Here is a 17,054-nt window from a genome sequence, read left to right on the forward strand (position 1 = left end):
CCAAATCCTTATTTCCTGTTCACGTCCACATTTTCTCATCTAATTTATATCTTTTGTCTCTGTGGAAACTGTTCTTATAAAGGAGCAGTACCTTCTGGTTACCGAATCAAGTAGTGACTTCTTTAACTTTCTCAACTCGTGGAATGGAATGATACGCATCATCTTCTGCGGTCCTCACCTGACTATGCTGGCCCTCCCCCTGTCCCTGCTTTGTTTGTATTTGTTTTCCAGTGTTGGTGTTTCTCTGCGCTTAGCTCTAAGCTTATAACTCTCCTTTCTTTGTATCTTTTGCTCTGAAGATCTGAACCATTTCTGATTTATGTTTTCAGTGTAGACTCTGAATAGTATCTTTTATTCATCTTCTAAATCTAAGCCTCGAACATTCAACATATATGTTACAACTTTATTTAATATTTATACCAATAAAGACATGGGAGGCTTAAATTGAGGAAAAACCTGCTAGCTCAGCGGGGTAACTTTGTTTTCTGAACTATATACAAAATATCTATTTATAATCCTGTTTCTACAACTAGACTACTAGTTCTTTAGAAATCTCTATCTGTGTCATTCTGTCTAGCTAGTCTACCTTTCTCTTGAGCTCCTCCAAACCTGAGAGGGCTCCTTAACTCTTAGAATTCTTAGGATTCTCTTTTACCTGTGTCCTGCCAGCTGCTTCTCTGTCACTCCTGCAAGCCCAAAGACAGCTCCTTGCACAAAGGCCCTTCCAAGCCCCGCCAAAGAAAGAGCGTTGCTATGGAAGGTGCAGTTGCTTTAAGAGAAGTCTCTAGCTCTTACCTGCACCTTCAGCAGGCCGAACCATGTCACTGGCACGGATGGAGAGCTCCAAGCCAAGTCGTTAGGGCCCCGAGTCATCACGGGTAATAGCCGAAGGCCACCCAGCTGACTTTGCCTTGGGTCATAGGGCAAAGACCACAAGACCTTTCCTGAGCAACTGGCCTTCAAATAGGCAGGAGCTTTCCGTTCTTTAGAATTCTTATCGTTGGAGGCTTTCAGAGGCACACCCAACTGCAGCTCCTCATGGTCTACCCGACGGCATCTGACAAATTGCAGTATCTATTTAGACTTTCATATTTTGCTAACAGTTACATTTTCTATATATAATAAACAAATATCCTGTAACAGTATGTGGTGAATTTTTGCTGTCAGTATTCAAGAATATCAAGCTTTTAAAGTGACATATCATGTATGTGCTTGTGGTCCAGGCACCTCAGGAGGTTGAGACCACCCGAGGCAACTATCTCAAAAGGTGGTACTATGGTCTATTTCTTTTTCTTCTTTTTCTTTTTTTAGCTTCTTCAGGAAAAATAAAATGCCCTCTGGTCAGTGTTGCACCTGCACTTCATTCGTTTCCTTAACTTCCTTTGCTTTTGCTAACTATTTATAATCATTTATTAACAAAGTAAGGGAAGATACTGAGTGTAGCTGCTCCTCACCTATGCCTTTGACTCGCTAGGCCTCGTGCCTCTAGCAGACTGTGCATAGAATAGACTCGGTCCTGCTGGCAGACGTGCTAAGTGTTGATCTACTGGGAGGGTGCACAGAACATCTGTATTAGAACTACCTGTCTCTTGCTGCCTTCATACTACAACAGGAACAAAGAACATACCTGCACAAATCTTGCACTCTTGTGGGCTGCGTGGGGTTGGAGATCATTTAAGAGCTTTGTTGGATGGGAGCTAGAGAGAGAGCTCAGCATCTGAGAGCACTTGCTGCATTGCCATGAATACTGGAGTTTGAATCCTAGGACCCCAGTGCTGGTGGCAGAAGATGGATGGGGCTGGCTGCCTGTCTAGCCAAGAAACAGGAGCCTCAGGTTTGGGAGAGTAAGGCAGAGAATGATAGAGGAAGAAAACTGGTGTCCTTCTGTGGCTGCTTTGCACATACTTACATGCATGTACGCTACATACAAACCACACACACGCACATGCACACACATGCACACACGCACACACACACAGCGATGGTATTTAAAAATAGTTGGGTCTTCTAAGACCCAGATCGTAATAGTGAGCAAGCATGTATCTTGCTTTTTCCAAGAAACCAAGTTAATGTTGTCGAGCAGCTCTGCACTCCAGAGCACCTGCTGCTGTTCACAGGCCTGGAGTTGCGGGCGCCAGCACTTCCGTCACTGGTCGCTCCAACTCCAAGGACTCCGGCGCCTCTGTGGTCACCTGCACATACATGGCATGCACACACATCTTTTTGAAAGCTCCCTTTAAAGATCCATTTTTATGTTGTCCGTGTGAGTTTTGACCTCCATGGGTTTTTGTGTAGCGTGTGCATGTCAGGGACCTGTGGAGGTCAGAAGAGGGCGTCGAGTCCCCTGTAACTGTGGTCGCGGGCAGTTGTGAGCTGCCTTGCATATGCTGGCTCTCGATTCTGGGCCATCAGATCTCCAGCCCCACACAGAAGCTTTCAAAATTGTCGTTAAAATTTAAGTTATTTTTCTCATTAGTGAGTGGTGGGAGTTCTTCGTGTTTTCTAGACACAGTCCCTTTCCAGGTGGGCATTTAGCTCTTCGCATACCAAGTTTATGTCTCGTAAAGGTAACTTTACAAATCTTTTCTTCCAGTTGGAGTTGTGGGCTTGTTATCTAAAACTATTATGATGCAGAACTAATTTTAATGTCTAGTTTATGTTTCTTTTATGAACTGTACTTGTCACTTCTGACAATATTGCTGATTCAGTGAATTGGTTATGTTAACTGTGTGTGCCTGAGTGGGTCTCTGTCTGTCTGCCTGTCTGCCTGTCTGTGTGGTGTTGGGGCTTGAACCTAGGTGCTCCGACATACTAGCCAGTGTGTTCTATCCTTGAGCTACATCGTGCCTCAGGGTGCAGTCTTCACAGTTCGTGCCCACTTCTTTTCCAGCAGGGCTTTGTGCACGATGCACTGTGACACCTCTCTGCAGCGCACAGCCAGTGTTGAGAAGCGCTTCTGCAGAGATCGGCCTTTCCTTGTTCAGTTACTTTGACTTTTGTGTAGTGTGAACCAAGACTTAGTCTTGTCCTGTTGCTTAACTTACACGGATACCCCGCCGGTCTGCTGATTACTCTGCTGATTGCTGATTACTGAGTTGGAAGTAGCTCACTCAACTTGTAACTTTTGGAGTACTATTAAAGAGCTTTAGCATTCTCTGTTCTCGTTACACAGGCGGGTTCAAGGGCAGATGTATGAGGACACGCTAGGGAAGACTAGGTGTACTTGAGGTGGGTGGGCCCGAGCTTCTATGTCTTTGATTGAGTCATTTCTCACAGCCCCCACTGTGTTAAAGAATCATAGTTATAATGCTGCTGTGTGTTAGGCGCTTTACATAATTGTCTCTTTGCTTCTTTCAAGATTCCATAAAGAGAGCATTGTTATTCTCATTTCATAATGAAGTGTGCAATGAATGTGCCTGGTTGTGATCCTGGCCTCATGGTAATCATAGTATGGATAGCAGTAGTCCTTGTTTGGCCAGTCAGTACCCGATACCTGTTCTGTGAAGGGAGTCTAACCCGTCCTTCTGTGCCTTGTGGACCTTCTTAGGTAGCACCCAGATGTGTCATGAACACAGATTACAGCCCCTTTGCCCTTCTTGCCAGCCTCCCATCTTCTGTGACTCTGCACAGGCCAGTTGCCTTCCTTCCTCCTTTCTTTGACTAGCATCCTCACGGGGAAGTTGACGACTGGGCAGACTGAGGGAGAAGTTAGATGATTACTAATTATAGAAATTTATGCCATGTACTGCTACTTTAAATGATTCTTAAAAGTAGTGTGTAAACCTAAAAGTTAGTTTGTAACTCTGTGTTTATATTTTATTTTTCTGTTTAGAACTCACACTAAGAAATCTTATACCGTGGATATCTAGAAAGGTGTTGGTCTCCTATGCATCTTTTTTTTTTTTTTTTATGGGAGTGAATTGCTACTTAGCCTTACTAAAGCTTCCTGAATAGGACAGAGCAAGCAGGCCGTGCCCTACCAGCTCATGAGCTTTAGCTCATGGTTGTTGCATGTATGGCGCCGTCGGGCTGGTGTTAGGGTGTGCGTGGGCTTGCGTGATGAGTAGTCTAAAGTCTTCCCGTGTCTTGCTGAAAGGACAAAGGGCCCATCCACAGCAGTTTATTGCTCAATGGCACTGACTGCTGCTTGAGCAGAACCCATCCATTTTACTGTGATAACTTATTTGCATATACCTTTTTTTGTTATTTTCATTCAGTTATTTCTGATACCCATATGGCATTTTATTACATATGACAATTTCAAGACTCCGTCCTGGTGAAAACCAAAATTCATGTTTGTCAATTTCTTTCCTCTATTCACCTTATAGACATCATGAGGTCAAATGTTTCCAGTGTCCTAGAAAAAGAATAATTTGAACATTAATTTGGTATTAGCTGCTTCATCTTCTTTTTTCTCTTCTTAAAAAAAAAAGCTTTAAAGGAATTAACACTGTTTTAAGTTTGTAACGAATCTAAAGTGAAAAGTTATAGATTGCTATCACGTCAAGTAAATGAAACCTTCAAGCCCAGTTGTAAAAACATTCCTTGAAGCTAAGTCTGACAGCATTAATGCTCTTCCAAAAGACCACAATTTCAATACTGTTACCAGTAACAAGCACTCAGTTTTTTTTTTTTTCAGGCATCCATAAAACATACAATTAATCTAGAATAGCATGAGTCTAGAGAAAGTAGCAGAAGCATGCATTTCCTGTCTTCTGCTTCTCCATGTGCATCTGGTAATACACTTGTGTGGCAAGGAGGCAGGATCAAAGCAAAGGCTGCTGCCAGTTTACACTTGAGGCCTTTGTTCTCAGAGGACCCTGAGGACCCGTGAGGAGCCACCTGGTTAGTGTGCACCTCTCCCCTGGCTTGTGCATTTCTTGCTAGCACATGATGGTGGCTGTCATGCACAGTATACTCCACTCTGGCAGATTTCTCTGTCATTTCTGTGCTTTTAACGTTACTTCATAGATTTTTGTTTGACTTCAGTAATTTTAAGCCTTTCAGTTCTGTATTGGCAAACTGTAAGCACGGGACATTAGGTCATTCTGTGTAATTTATTGCTTTACTTAGAAAGCATGTTACGGTGTGCGGGCCCTGTGCTGGCTCTAGGACTGCAGAGCAGCCATGGGTAGCAGAGGCCACCTCCGCAGTGATCATCTTCCCTGCTGCCGAGGGCTGGCCGTCTTGAAGATGCCGTTTCACAGTGAGATGTCCCCTGTACATTTCGTGCTGTACTGTGCAAGCAGACGTAATGCATAGTCGTTCCGCCTCCGGGCTTCCTGTGCAGTTCATCGGACTGTCACTAACGAAGGCTACTTGTGTGTCGGGAACGATGACCAAGTACTAGCCATGTAGCCATTGCAAAGTTTTACGTGCTCTGAGGAGTCCAGCCCAGTTCTGCATCTCCACTAATGTTTGTTGTTTTGTTCACATTACAGATTTCTCTTGGATTTGGCTTCACATTAAAGACCTTCTGCACTGTGTACAGGCACAGGTGAGGGGATGCTTCAATCTTTCATGTTGCAATATGTTGACTGTTGCTGAGGTTAAATATTCTAATTATCAGGTATTTTAGAAATGTAATAAGTGAATTAAAGGAATGTAAATAAAAACAGAATAAAAATTACCTCTTTTCCTGCATGTTTTTGTTACGACAATTCTTTATGAACTTGTTGAAATGATGCTTGAAGGCAAAATGCTAAGTGTGTTGGTTGGTGGTCACTATTTCCAGAAGAGGCCGGAGTGTACCCTCTGGACAAGCTGATGAGTTAATTCATGAAATTTTAACCTGAGAGCCTAGACAATGTTTTCATTTATGTTTTTCACTCATTATTAAGCTGGTGTGATGTAGAAGAAAAGAAAAACTACTGTAGGTTTTGGTAGCAAATCTCGTTCTTGGTAGATAGGTACTGTGAAGTATTGTACTTGCCTTTTTTTGCCACTGACTCTCATCACACATCCATATTGTATGTTGATGATATTTATTAACACTCGATACACCCTTCTTCATTTGTAACATCTCTTACGAGAATATAAGCCAGCACTGGGATTGTTTCTGTCGAAAGACATCCTTAGTCCTTGGAACATTGACTACCTTATAGTTAACAGAATAAAGGCTGTTAAATGATTGAGTATGAACCTCTGAAATGCACTTAGAGTCTAAGAACTGCACCTCTGTAAGCACAACATAGAAATAATCTGCACAGAGTGTGTAAGACGCTTAAATGTAACACACAGTTAGCATGTTGGACATGCTCGTTCAGAGATGGCTGATCAGGGTTCGCAGGGTATGGCCTCTGATGCCCGCTTGCTTTGTCAGTGCTCTGGTTCTTAGGGCAAAGTACACAGACCTTGAAAGTGTTGTGTTGTTGTTATTGTTGTTTTTTTAACCATCATAGCATCTTGGGTTGTTTTGTGATACTAAATTTTGATCTCTGAACAACCAGACAAGTTAAACCTTTTCTGCTATCCATCACTGGATTTACAATACTTCATTTTCTGTTCCCAGCTTGGGAAATCTGTTCATTTTCCTTGTGTATTAATGTTGGCATTAGTTTTCAGTGTGGCTGTCGAGACACTGGTTTAAGTCGGTGCCCAGTTCCTCATGCTCATGGCACTTTTAAGTGTTTGAGATATGAGCTGATTTTGTTGGGTTCTTGTTTCTTGGTTTTCTTTAAATTGTTGTTGCATGTACTTGTTTATTGTGTGGGTGTGCACTTGCTACAGTGGACATTTATGGAGCTCAGAAGATAGCCTGCAGGAGTTGGTTGTTTTGTTTTTGTTTTTTGTTGTTGTTGTTGTTGTTTTTCCTAACGCCATGTGGGTCCCAGGACACAAATTCTGCTCATCAGGATAAGCAGCAAACCCTTTAGCTTCTGAGCCTCCTTGAAGACCTTTGCTTTGCTTTTGCTTTCTTTTCATGAGTATTTGCCTGGGTTATTATTTTTCCTCTTATGACCTTTCACTTTTATTTAAATAAAATATTAGCTGTTGCACCTATTTTTGATTCACATGCACTTACAGGTTCAGTTTGTATGGGCTGCATTGAGTGGTCATCAGCTCTGGAGCGCTCTCTGGAGCACCAGCAGCTACAACTATTTTCTAATTATGTCTGGATAGCAGATAAGGGAGCTCCCAGAGGTTAAGGGACTTTTCCAAAGACCTATCAAGTAAGTGGAGGTTTGCCCTTCTGAAGACTGTGATCCTAACCATTGAGCTCCATTTCTGCTTAAACAGCCCCGGTGGCACTCATATTTGTGGTAATAAAGTGTAATACATGAAAAATTCTTATTTGCGGACTTCAAAATTAATTTGAAAAATCAGACATTATTTTCCTTATGTTTTATTAATGAAGCCTAACTTTGAGCGTCTAACCTTCATTTCAAACTGAAGCAGGATGGCTTATTTGAAAATGAATGACTGCATCAGGGCTAAAAGTGCTACTCTGCGGCTTCTGTTTCAGACTTACTTGGGATTTAGGGACACGGGACACAGCCATGCAGTCTTTTTTCCTTTGTAAGCACGCTGTGTTAGGAATTGGCATTCTTTCTCCCTTAGAGTGTTTAGATTATAGGTAGCATCTGTGCTTCGATGCATAACTTGCAAACCATCTGGGGGTGGTAGCATATGCCTTTGAACCTCAGCAGCCTGCGAGGTGAAGGGTCGGGCCGTGTGAGGGTGGGTGAATGGGGATATAAGGCGTGGGGGATAGAAGCAGAGGAAGGAGGATCTGGAGTTCAAACCCATCTTTAGCTGTACAGTGAGTTTAAGGCTCTCCTTAGTGCTTTGTTGTAAAAAAAAAAAAAAAAAATCCCAAGCACACAAAGCAAAAGAAATCCACATGCCCTCACAGTAGCTGGATGTGTAGCTCAGTGGTAATTCTATGTCTATGTAATATAATGTATACATAATTTATATAGTATGAAATATAATGACTACAAAATTGTTTAGAACTTTTGACTTAAACCAAAACAAATGGCTGCCTGCCTTTCAAGACTGAGAGAAATGAGACCCCAGGTAAGTGGAAGAACTCACCTGTGCCCTCAGAGAGTTGCAGTTGTCTCCAAACATTGAATAATGCTCGCTGACAAGTGTACAGGTCAGAACCCTGAAGGACCACCTGTATGTGCAGATAGTCATTTTTCATATTCGTCAGCTCACTATTTAAGTTTTGATGTCTGTGTGCATTCAGTCTCCAGTGGTGGTGAATCTGCCTCACTTCTTGGCTTGGAGGACAAAATAGGCATTAGTTTTCTTGAAGCTTAAGTTCTTACAATTAAAACCCACGGATACAGTGGTTGCATTTCAACAGAGGGTTGAGGGCGTGAGGTTTAATGAAACAAGTGAACATACAAGTACACGTTTGCGCTGCCCTCTGCACTGCCACCTCCCCAGGGCAGACAAGGCTCGTCTGCCTAGTGCTCTGGAGTGGCTCTCCAAATTACTGGCCCGCATGCGTCTACTCGGAACCAGAATTACCTTGGGAATGAACTGGATGTCTTGGGATGATGAAAATTTAAGAGCTAAAGGATTCCTCAGTTTATTTTTAAGTGACTGAAATGCCCATTGAAGGCTGCCAGTGTGGTTGCAGAAAACTGGTTTGGAAATTGCAGAGCTCCTCCACAAGGGATGGGATAAAGCACTTCCAGGGTCCCGAGCTTCAGGGCCAAGCTGTGAGACCTGGCTCAGAAAGTAACTCTTCTGGTTGAAATCTCACTTTGTGTAACGGCATTTGTTTCTCGATAATATGTCTTTGAAAAACTTAATTTTAAGTTTTCACTTAAAATTTTTACTGGAAACAGACGTGGCTTTTTTTCCCTGCCATACTCTGCTTCATCACAAAAACAGATTATTTAAATTGTGCTACAGAAAGTCAAATATTGTTTCGTGATGTCAGAATAATAAATGGATGATTTCCTCTTCAGGACCATGATATCTTAGATCTTTAGGGAAGTTTTACTTAATTAGTTAGAACGTGAGTTGGTGTGATGTTTAGGTAGGGCATACTCAGACAGATAGCTCCGCCCTGCTTAGCTCACCTTCAGGGCTGCATAGCTCATTATAAAAAGGTACTGTGGGTTTTATTTTTGTAATATTCTGAACAAAGTGTCTTGAGGGCAACTTGGCCTAATATACTGTTAATTTTGGAAAACAGAATTAGTTGTATTTTCTTAAACTTTCTGAAGAGAGTGTATCTGTGAGTATAAATGAGAATTTCAGATCTGAGTGTAGGGAATGGAGAATTCTCTAGTTTGAATTTAAAAGGTAAAACTTTTTAACAGACCTATAACGAGGCCAGTGTTTTCAGTCTAGCCCCACAATCTGCATCTTTAAAGGCAGCTGAAATAGCTTACTTTGAATTGGAGCTCAAACTTGCAAGTTAGGTAAAACTACAGTACCTCTTTGCTCTGGAAGATTCAGCTCACGTTGGATTTATATAGGTGATGGGTTATTTACAAGTCGGTGTTTTTGTGCTGGTTGATCTGAGGAGCAGTTATAAGTGTGTGCAGGTAAAGCGTTGTTCACTACTCATGTATGTAGAGAATTTGTCTACCCCACAGCAGAGTGTGGTGTGTGCTGCATGCTGCTGAACACAAAACTAAATTAAGCATATCTAAGCGTATTGGACATGGCACGGCAGGAAGTGCATTTCACAGGAATGCTGATTTTGAATCCCCTCTTCCTTAATGAGATTTGTGTTAGACACTGACTGAGAATTGGACAGATTAGCACAAAGATGGGCATCTTGCTGCAGCAAAATCTGGTTATGTTTCATTGTATCGCCGCTGTTAGGATATTTTCCTCAAAGGCCAGCATGGGCGGTACTGCAGTCTAGAGAAGAAGTGACTTTCAGCCTAAGTATTCCGCGTGGACTTTCACCTCACAGGACAGGCACTACCCACCCCCCATGTGTCCCCGTCCCTCCCCCCGCCCAATTGGGAAGGGATGGCATACCCCATAGCATATGCTCATTGGTGAGGCGAGTGTTTAGTTTCTCCTTGCTGTGGTCTTAACATGCTAGGCCCATGCTGCCTAGCCACACCCTTGTGCTTCTGGTGTTGACGCAGCCAGTTGACAAAATCAGTTGGAAATCGCGACAGGTTAGTTTAAGGTTTTTGGGTTTTTTTTGTTTGTTTGTTTTGTTTTTCTGTTTTCTTCTGCCTTGTTCTCTTCCCCGTGTCCACATCAGTTAGAAAAAAAACTAGCTTCATTTTCATCATTAAATTAAATTCATGTGATAGCGCAATGCTCCATTCTTTCTTGCCATTCCTTTTCCCTAAGGCAGCCATTCCTTCACCCTCATACATTTCCAGACACTTTTTTTTTGTATAGTGCTAGTCTAAGTGCAGTGGAAAGTAGAAGGCATGATTACCAAAAATTATCTGAATTCAGAGGGGCATCAGTGAAAGTTTACCTATACTTTCTCCCCTCCTTTCCTCTCTCCCCTCCTCTCTCCCTTACCTCCCTCACCCTTTTCTTTTCTTTCTTTTTCTGTTATAGCTATCTGTGTGGGCACAGGTGCTCATACAGGCTCATATAGGTGTGTCTGTTTATATATGTATATATATATTTATATGCATGTGCGTGTGTGTGCGTGTTTGTGTGCACGTGTGTGTGTGTGTGTGTGTGTGTGTGTGTGTGTGTGTGTGTGTGTGTACAGGTGCTCGTGCAGGTGTATACTCATAATTGTAAAGGTTATCCTTGGGCATCGTCTCTAGTTGCTGTTCCGTGTGTGTGTGTGTGTGTGTGTGTGTCTGTGTGTGTGTGTGTCTGTGTCTGTGTCTGCATGCGCGTGCATAGAGGACAGAGATTGATATCTGATGGCTTCCACTGTTCCTTTCCACTTTGATTTTTGATACAAGGGTTTCCTCTGAGGTAGAGCTCACTGATTGGCTAGGCTTCCAGGCCAGCAAGATCTGGAGGTTCTCTAGCCCCCACTCTTCATTCCTGTGTCGGCACTGCAGATGTATACAGCCAAACTCACCCTTCCCATGGGGACCAGCTATCCAAACCTGAGTCTACACAATGTGCTACAGGCATGTTACCCTGAGCTCATATAAAGTAAATAAATATTTAAAAAGGAAGAAAGAAAGTGTTTCTTCAGAAAAATTTCCACAAGACTGAGTGGATCTTTACAATACTTTTTTGTGTGATTCTTTGGCATTAGATAGAACTACTTCCACTTCAATTTCTGTTGCTATCTTAAGACCCTCTATTCTGAGGAAACCAAAGGAGTTACTGATTTATAGTTAGATTTTTGGCTAGACGAATTTGGTTTCGTGAATGTCTTGGCATACAGTAGTAGACTGCACCTCAGAACCCAGGCAGAGCTGGGTGCTCTTGGGTACTTCAGGTGAGTCACCCAATGGGGCACTACTTCAAAATATATATAAAGCCTTATAAATATTTCTCATTTAACACTCTGATTACTAATGCTTGAACTTGGGCACTGAGATATGTATAATCCAAGACAGGTTCTAGATGTTTTTGAAACAAGGTCTCACAGGACTAGCCTCGAACTCACAGAACCCTGCCTGTCTGCCTCCTAAGGCCTGGGTTTGTTGTGTGTCACCACGTCCGTGCAGGTTCTAGCTGTAAAAAGGAAGTATCTTTAGAAAATAGGACGTGGGAGACAAGGGTGTCTTCTTTATAATGTATTTGTAACAGCTTCCAAAGGCCAGTTCATTACTGTGTTAACCATAGTGCGTGTTGAGTAGGTTTCCTTCCTACGGTCGGGTTTCCTTGCTGCTTATTTAAAAGCAAAATAAAAACTGTTTTGTTGGACCACAGTGGCTTTCCTTTCTCCCTGAGCCATATGCCTGCTCATCAGAAGCCAGAGGTCTTTGACCTTACCTCTGGATCTCAGGAGTGTGTTTCAGGAGTGAGTGTGTGTGTTTAGGGCATGTACATATGTATGTCATTGTAATTTCATGTCTTTGGCTCATGATATTTGTGGTTTGGGTTCCTTTTTAATTGAGTCATTGCTTTGACAGACATCTCTGTTGATAAAGCCTCTTGTTTTCTCCAGGGTTCCTAGGACTGACGGTGAGAACAACATAGGTGTGTTTACATAGCCCTGTGAAGTTTCCCAAGGTACTTAAAGTGTTCACAGATGTTTTGAAGCAGCGACAGATAGAGGCTGCATAGAATGACAGAGAGAAGAGAGAAAACAAACATTTACTGTTACTTTTGGCAGACTCTGCTCTTGGCTGTCCCATGCACTTAAACTGGGTAATTCTTCCTGTCAGAGTGTGAAGTAGATTTAGATTCTCTGAATCCTCTTTGAAGGAGAGGCAGAACAACTTGATTTTGAAAAGGCTCCTGCTTTGCATCCTGGGGGTAGCTTAGCTGGTGAGGTAGCAGAAGTGTGTACTGTGCAGCTTGTCTTCTTCAGTTTGATCTTGTAACGATCACAGAGATGAGTTACGCTGCGAGTGAGAGAATGCCTCTGGAGGTTGTGACAGGGCTTGAGAGAAAGTGTGTAAGTCCTTCCGTATGTTTATATACAGCAGTGTGTCCCTGAAGATCTGCCCTCTTGGTTATTTATGGAACAGTATTAGTATTACAGCATTGCTTTAGGTCTTTATTTCCTTGAATATAAATGTATTTTAGCTAAAATAGCATTACTGTATTATAAAAGATGAATAATCACGAGAGCTCCAAGAGTAGCATAGAAGTACAAATTAACCCTTTTATGCTAAGGTTACCTACCCGAGTATTGACTTATGTTTGATAAATTTGTCAGAACGGGCAGCACCGTAGTGTCAGTGCAGAGACAGGAACGGAAGCCGCAGTAGGATGCTCCCTGTTACACTTCATGCGCTGGTCAGCACTTCATGTGCTGGCCTGTGCACACTGAATGAAGCAGGTAGTGTCCTCAGACATTTCCTCTCAGAAACCCAGGGGCTCGCTGTTGTGGCGGTGCGTGTTTGGCTGGTTTTTCGTTTTGCTTTTGAGATGGGAGCTTCCTGCGGATCTCTGGCTGTCCGGGAACTTGGTATGTAAACCAGACTGGCCCATTCTTGGAGATCTGCCTGCCTCTGCTTCCTCAGCGCTGAGATTCATTGGCCCATAGGAAGCCAGTGATCACATTTTAAAATAAGAAAAAAAGTATCTGGCATGTTAAATGATGCTCCAGTGATGGATCCAAGTTCACTAGCTCCTTAGAGGCTGAATTGAGATTGGTTTGGGGATGTTTGTTTCTTTAGAAACGAAACCGCAAACTTGGACAATTCCCGTGAGCTGGCTTAGCAGATGGGTGCTTCCTATTCAGGCCCCATGAGCAGGGCAAACTCTGGAACACATGTAAGGGCAGATGGAGAGAGCTGGCTCTCCACAGAATCTCTCTCTCTCTCTCTCTCTCTCTCTCTCTCTCTCTCTCTCTCTCTCTCACCAAAGTACATTTCAAAAATTCGAGCTGGCTTTGTATATACCCATCCTCTCTGTCAGTGAGGGTTTGCAGGCCCGTTAAACTGTGGCTGTTGGAGAAGCTGAAGGCCCATTTTAAAATCAGAAACTATACCCCTCAGTCATTAATTAGTAAAGGAAGGAACAATTCAAGTGATGTTTCACAGAGAATGCTTTCACTGGGATTTGTTTTCATATCCTCTATTAACTTGGTTATTTTATTTCCAGAGATTGAGAAAAGGCTACCAGTCCAACTTTTTTTTCAGGTTCTTCTGCTTGCAAACAGCTTCAGGACTAGGGGGTGATGTAAGAAATACCTTAGTTGGTAGACTGCTTACCTAGCATGTACAAGCCCCAAGTTTGATTCCTTCAACAATCCATAAACTTAATCTGCTGGCACAGCCTTTAATCCCAATTACTCAGGAAATGGAGGCAGGAAGATTAAGAGTTCAGGATCACCCTCTGCCTGAAAGTGAGTTCACAGCCAGTCTAGCTACATGAGACCCAGTCTCAAAATAAAACACATTTTTACTTGGTAAGAAATACTGTAAATTAGAAGTCATATAATCAGAAATCTACACAGGGCTCTTGCACAGAGAAAGAAATCTTCAAATCAAAAAAGATTTCTTAACTGTTACATACTTAAGGCTGGTGAAATGGCTTAGCTGGTAAAGGCTCTTGCTGCAGTCTGATAACCTGAGCTCAGGCCTCCACTTCCGGAACCTACTTAGGAGTAGAGAACCCATTCCTGCAGGTTGTCCTGAATCCTCCATGAACCCTTCCTGCCCACCTGCCCGTCTGCCTTCCTGCCTGCCTGTCTGCCTGTCTATCTGTCTGTACGCCTTCCTGCCTGCCTGTGTAACAGACTTGGCTTTTATACCGGATAAAACAATTCGGCCCTCCTGGCCTGTGGGGTTTCTTGAGTTGTTACAGACAGTGTAGAGTGGCTGCTGAGGAGCGCTGTGGGATAACCGCAGTGTTCCTCACAGGCACAGAGGGACTGCCATCACTCTCCACCTGAGTTTACTGATTACACCTGCCAGTTCTGGTCCTCTTTAAAAAAAAAAAAAAATTCCAAGCAGATTTCATAGTAAAGCTGTAATTTTATCAAGGCTGTCAAGTGTTCTTCTGGTGTCTCAATTCATGCTGTTTCTGAAGTCACTGAATCTAACTTTACAATTTAGACACCGAATCTTTATGTGTGATTGATGGTAGTTAAAATTCTCATGTCCTTTTAAACAGTCCAAATATTTTTATAAATTAGAGTATAAGGTTTATTAATAAATTATAAGTGAGATGACACTGGTGAGGAGGCACATTGGCCGGGCAGGATGCTGACAAGGTTTCTGCAGCTGGGAGCTGCCGGGAGAGACTTCCTGTGCTAGGCAGCAGGTTCAGGCCCTGTCCCCTGGGAAGAGGGTGGAGTCCACTCTGGTTGAACACCAGTTGTGCAGCAACCTCCAGGCCCCACGGTTTGTCTAGGCTATCCTTCCTAGTCATATCCCACTCCCCTGTTCACCCAGGCGTCCGCTCTCATTCCTGACACTGTGCGCTTGTGTTGAGCGAATTCATAAAAAGTGTTTAGACCAGCATGTAGATCATTACTTAACATCAGACTTTATCTTCCCCCTTCATCTCACCCAACCCTCCCTTCCTCTCCCTCTTCTCCCTCCCATCCCTTCCTATTCATCCTCAATTTCAGTTTCTCACCTCAATTCTCTTTTTTAGATTATCTATCTATCTATCTATCTATCTATCTATCTATCTATCTATCTATCGAATGGATATGAATGCTCTGTCTGCATGTACACCTGAAAATCAGATCTCTTTATAGATGGTTGTGAGCCACCATAGTATTTCTGGGAATTGAACTATAGGACCTCTGAAAGGGCAGCCAGTGTTCCTAACCACTGAGCCATCTTTCCAGATCCCTCACCTCAATTCTTATTCCTTCTCTCCTCTTTCCACTCCCTTTTGTTCCCTCCCTTTCCTTCTCAAGTACTTCAGTTTCTCACCTCAGTTCTTATTCCAAGAAGTTTATACACACACACACACATACACACACACACACACACACACACACAATCATTTTTGTTTGTTTGGTAAAGGGTTTCTCTGTGCAACAGAGGAGGCAGAGGTTCTTTGAGTTGGAGGCCAGCCTGGTCTACAAAGCATGTCCAGGACAGCAAAGGTTACACAGAGAAACCCTGTCTTAAAAAACAAAACTAAAACAACAACAAAAACGAATGAAAGAAAGAACACTCAATGTTAGCTGCAGGTTAAACTTGAGCAACAAAAGGAAGATGGGACAGAGTGGCTGAGAGGGCTGGGATCCCTTCCCACCAAATCTTTTCCTTTCCAAGCCTGTTAAGAGCTGATGAAATATTATGAGACCTCAGACCCTCAAAGTGTGGTTCTGGCCCGAAAAGCCAGTTCTGGGCTTTCCTTCTTGAAAGGTACTGATTATTTCTATGGTATTTCCTTTTAATGTACACTTCGTTGTGATGTCTGTCTGCTTATCCCTGGTCATTACTCTTTGTGGTGGAAAACAGAACTAAGAAATCAACAGAGGGAAACATTTTTAGATTTATACCTACCTACCTAGGGTTTATACAGTTTGACTGGAAAGCACAGTCCATGAGTTCTGAGGAGTGGTTAAAGAGGAATCATAGTGCCCACTTACCCTCCCTTAAGGTCCAGCAGGTCTTTCTTAATCTTTTTGATGACTCTTTGTTTAAGAGGTGGGCTGGCCATTGGTAGTTACCTGGGAGAGAGACGGTGGGTGTGGCTCCTTCTCTCAAGAGGGATACTTTGAACATCCTTGTTTCTAAATTTGTGGTAGTAACCTTCAGTGGGAAGAAGAAAAATGAAGCAAATACGAGGCAAATAGTATTTGACTCATTGCCAGAGTGTGCTGTTTGAGCAGTGTGCTCGCAATTTAAACATCTGCCAGTTAGACAGCATGGAGTCTCTTGATGCCCCATTTACTAGTTGAGTTGCCAGTTGGTGTAGTAGATTAAATGCAGAGCCCAGATCTCCATATCTTTCCCTTTCCTGCTGGAGAGGACATGGGTGAGCCAAGCCACACAGGAGCCGCTAAAAGTTGACTACTCAGTCCCAGACTACTGCCTCTGAGATCCTGTGCAGGTTGCACTCTTTGCCGCCACACATGTGAGAGTCTGAGTGATAGCGCTGGTAATGCACCCGTGACTCTGCACTTGCTGTAAAAACTCACCAGTGACCTTTGGATGACTCATTCTGTCAGAACAGGTAAGCACATCTGCTTGAGCGTGGAGTGTAAAGCATGATGTTATCGAGCTATTGTGACTCTAAAAACGATCCACATTTGTGTCACCCAGGCTCCTCTGTAGGCTTTCTTACTGCAGATCTCTGTGGGACATCTCCTTTTGCTTTCCTGGATGAATTAACAGTAAGACTTCAGTATTGACTCTGAATCACAATCTGGTTGGTCACCCAAGAAAATGTTGGTGGATCACAAGGACTGGGACCCTTCAGGGCAGCTGGCCTGTCTTCCTCAGTTTTGTTCTCAGAGCCAGCCCTTCTTGGGAGATGTTAGCGCTTCGAAACTTGAAAGTACTTCAGATCTTTAAATTAAGGACACTGGCCCTATAAAGTCTATGCAG

At 43.0% G+C, this 17,054-nt stretch overlaps 1 protein-coding gene across 4 annotated transcripts in view; it reads left to right on the forward strand.

Moving 5' to 3' along the window:
- Ncoa2 (nuclear receptor coactivator 2) overlaps window positions 1-17,054 on the forward strand; it is a 251,461-nt gene that overhangs the window by 82,945 nt on the left and 151,462 nt on the right. For all 4 annotated transcript variants that reach the window (XM_060385841.1, XM_060385842.1, XM_060385844.1 and 1 more), the window contains exon 2: window positions 5,442-5,497. The gene's annotated coding sequence lies outside the window, so the exon portion shown is untranslated. The remainder of the gene's footprint in view (window positions 1-5,441; window positions 5,498-17,054) is intronic.

Source organism: Meriones unguiculatus, chromosome 6 (genome assembly GCF_030254825.1).
Source record: "Meriones unguiculatus strain TT.TT164.6M chromosome 6, Bangor_MerUng_6.1, whole genome shotgun sequence".
In the NCBI taxonomy this organism is placed as follows: Eukaryota; Metazoa; Chordata; class Mammalia; order Rodentia; family Muridae; genus Meriones; species Meriones unguiculatus.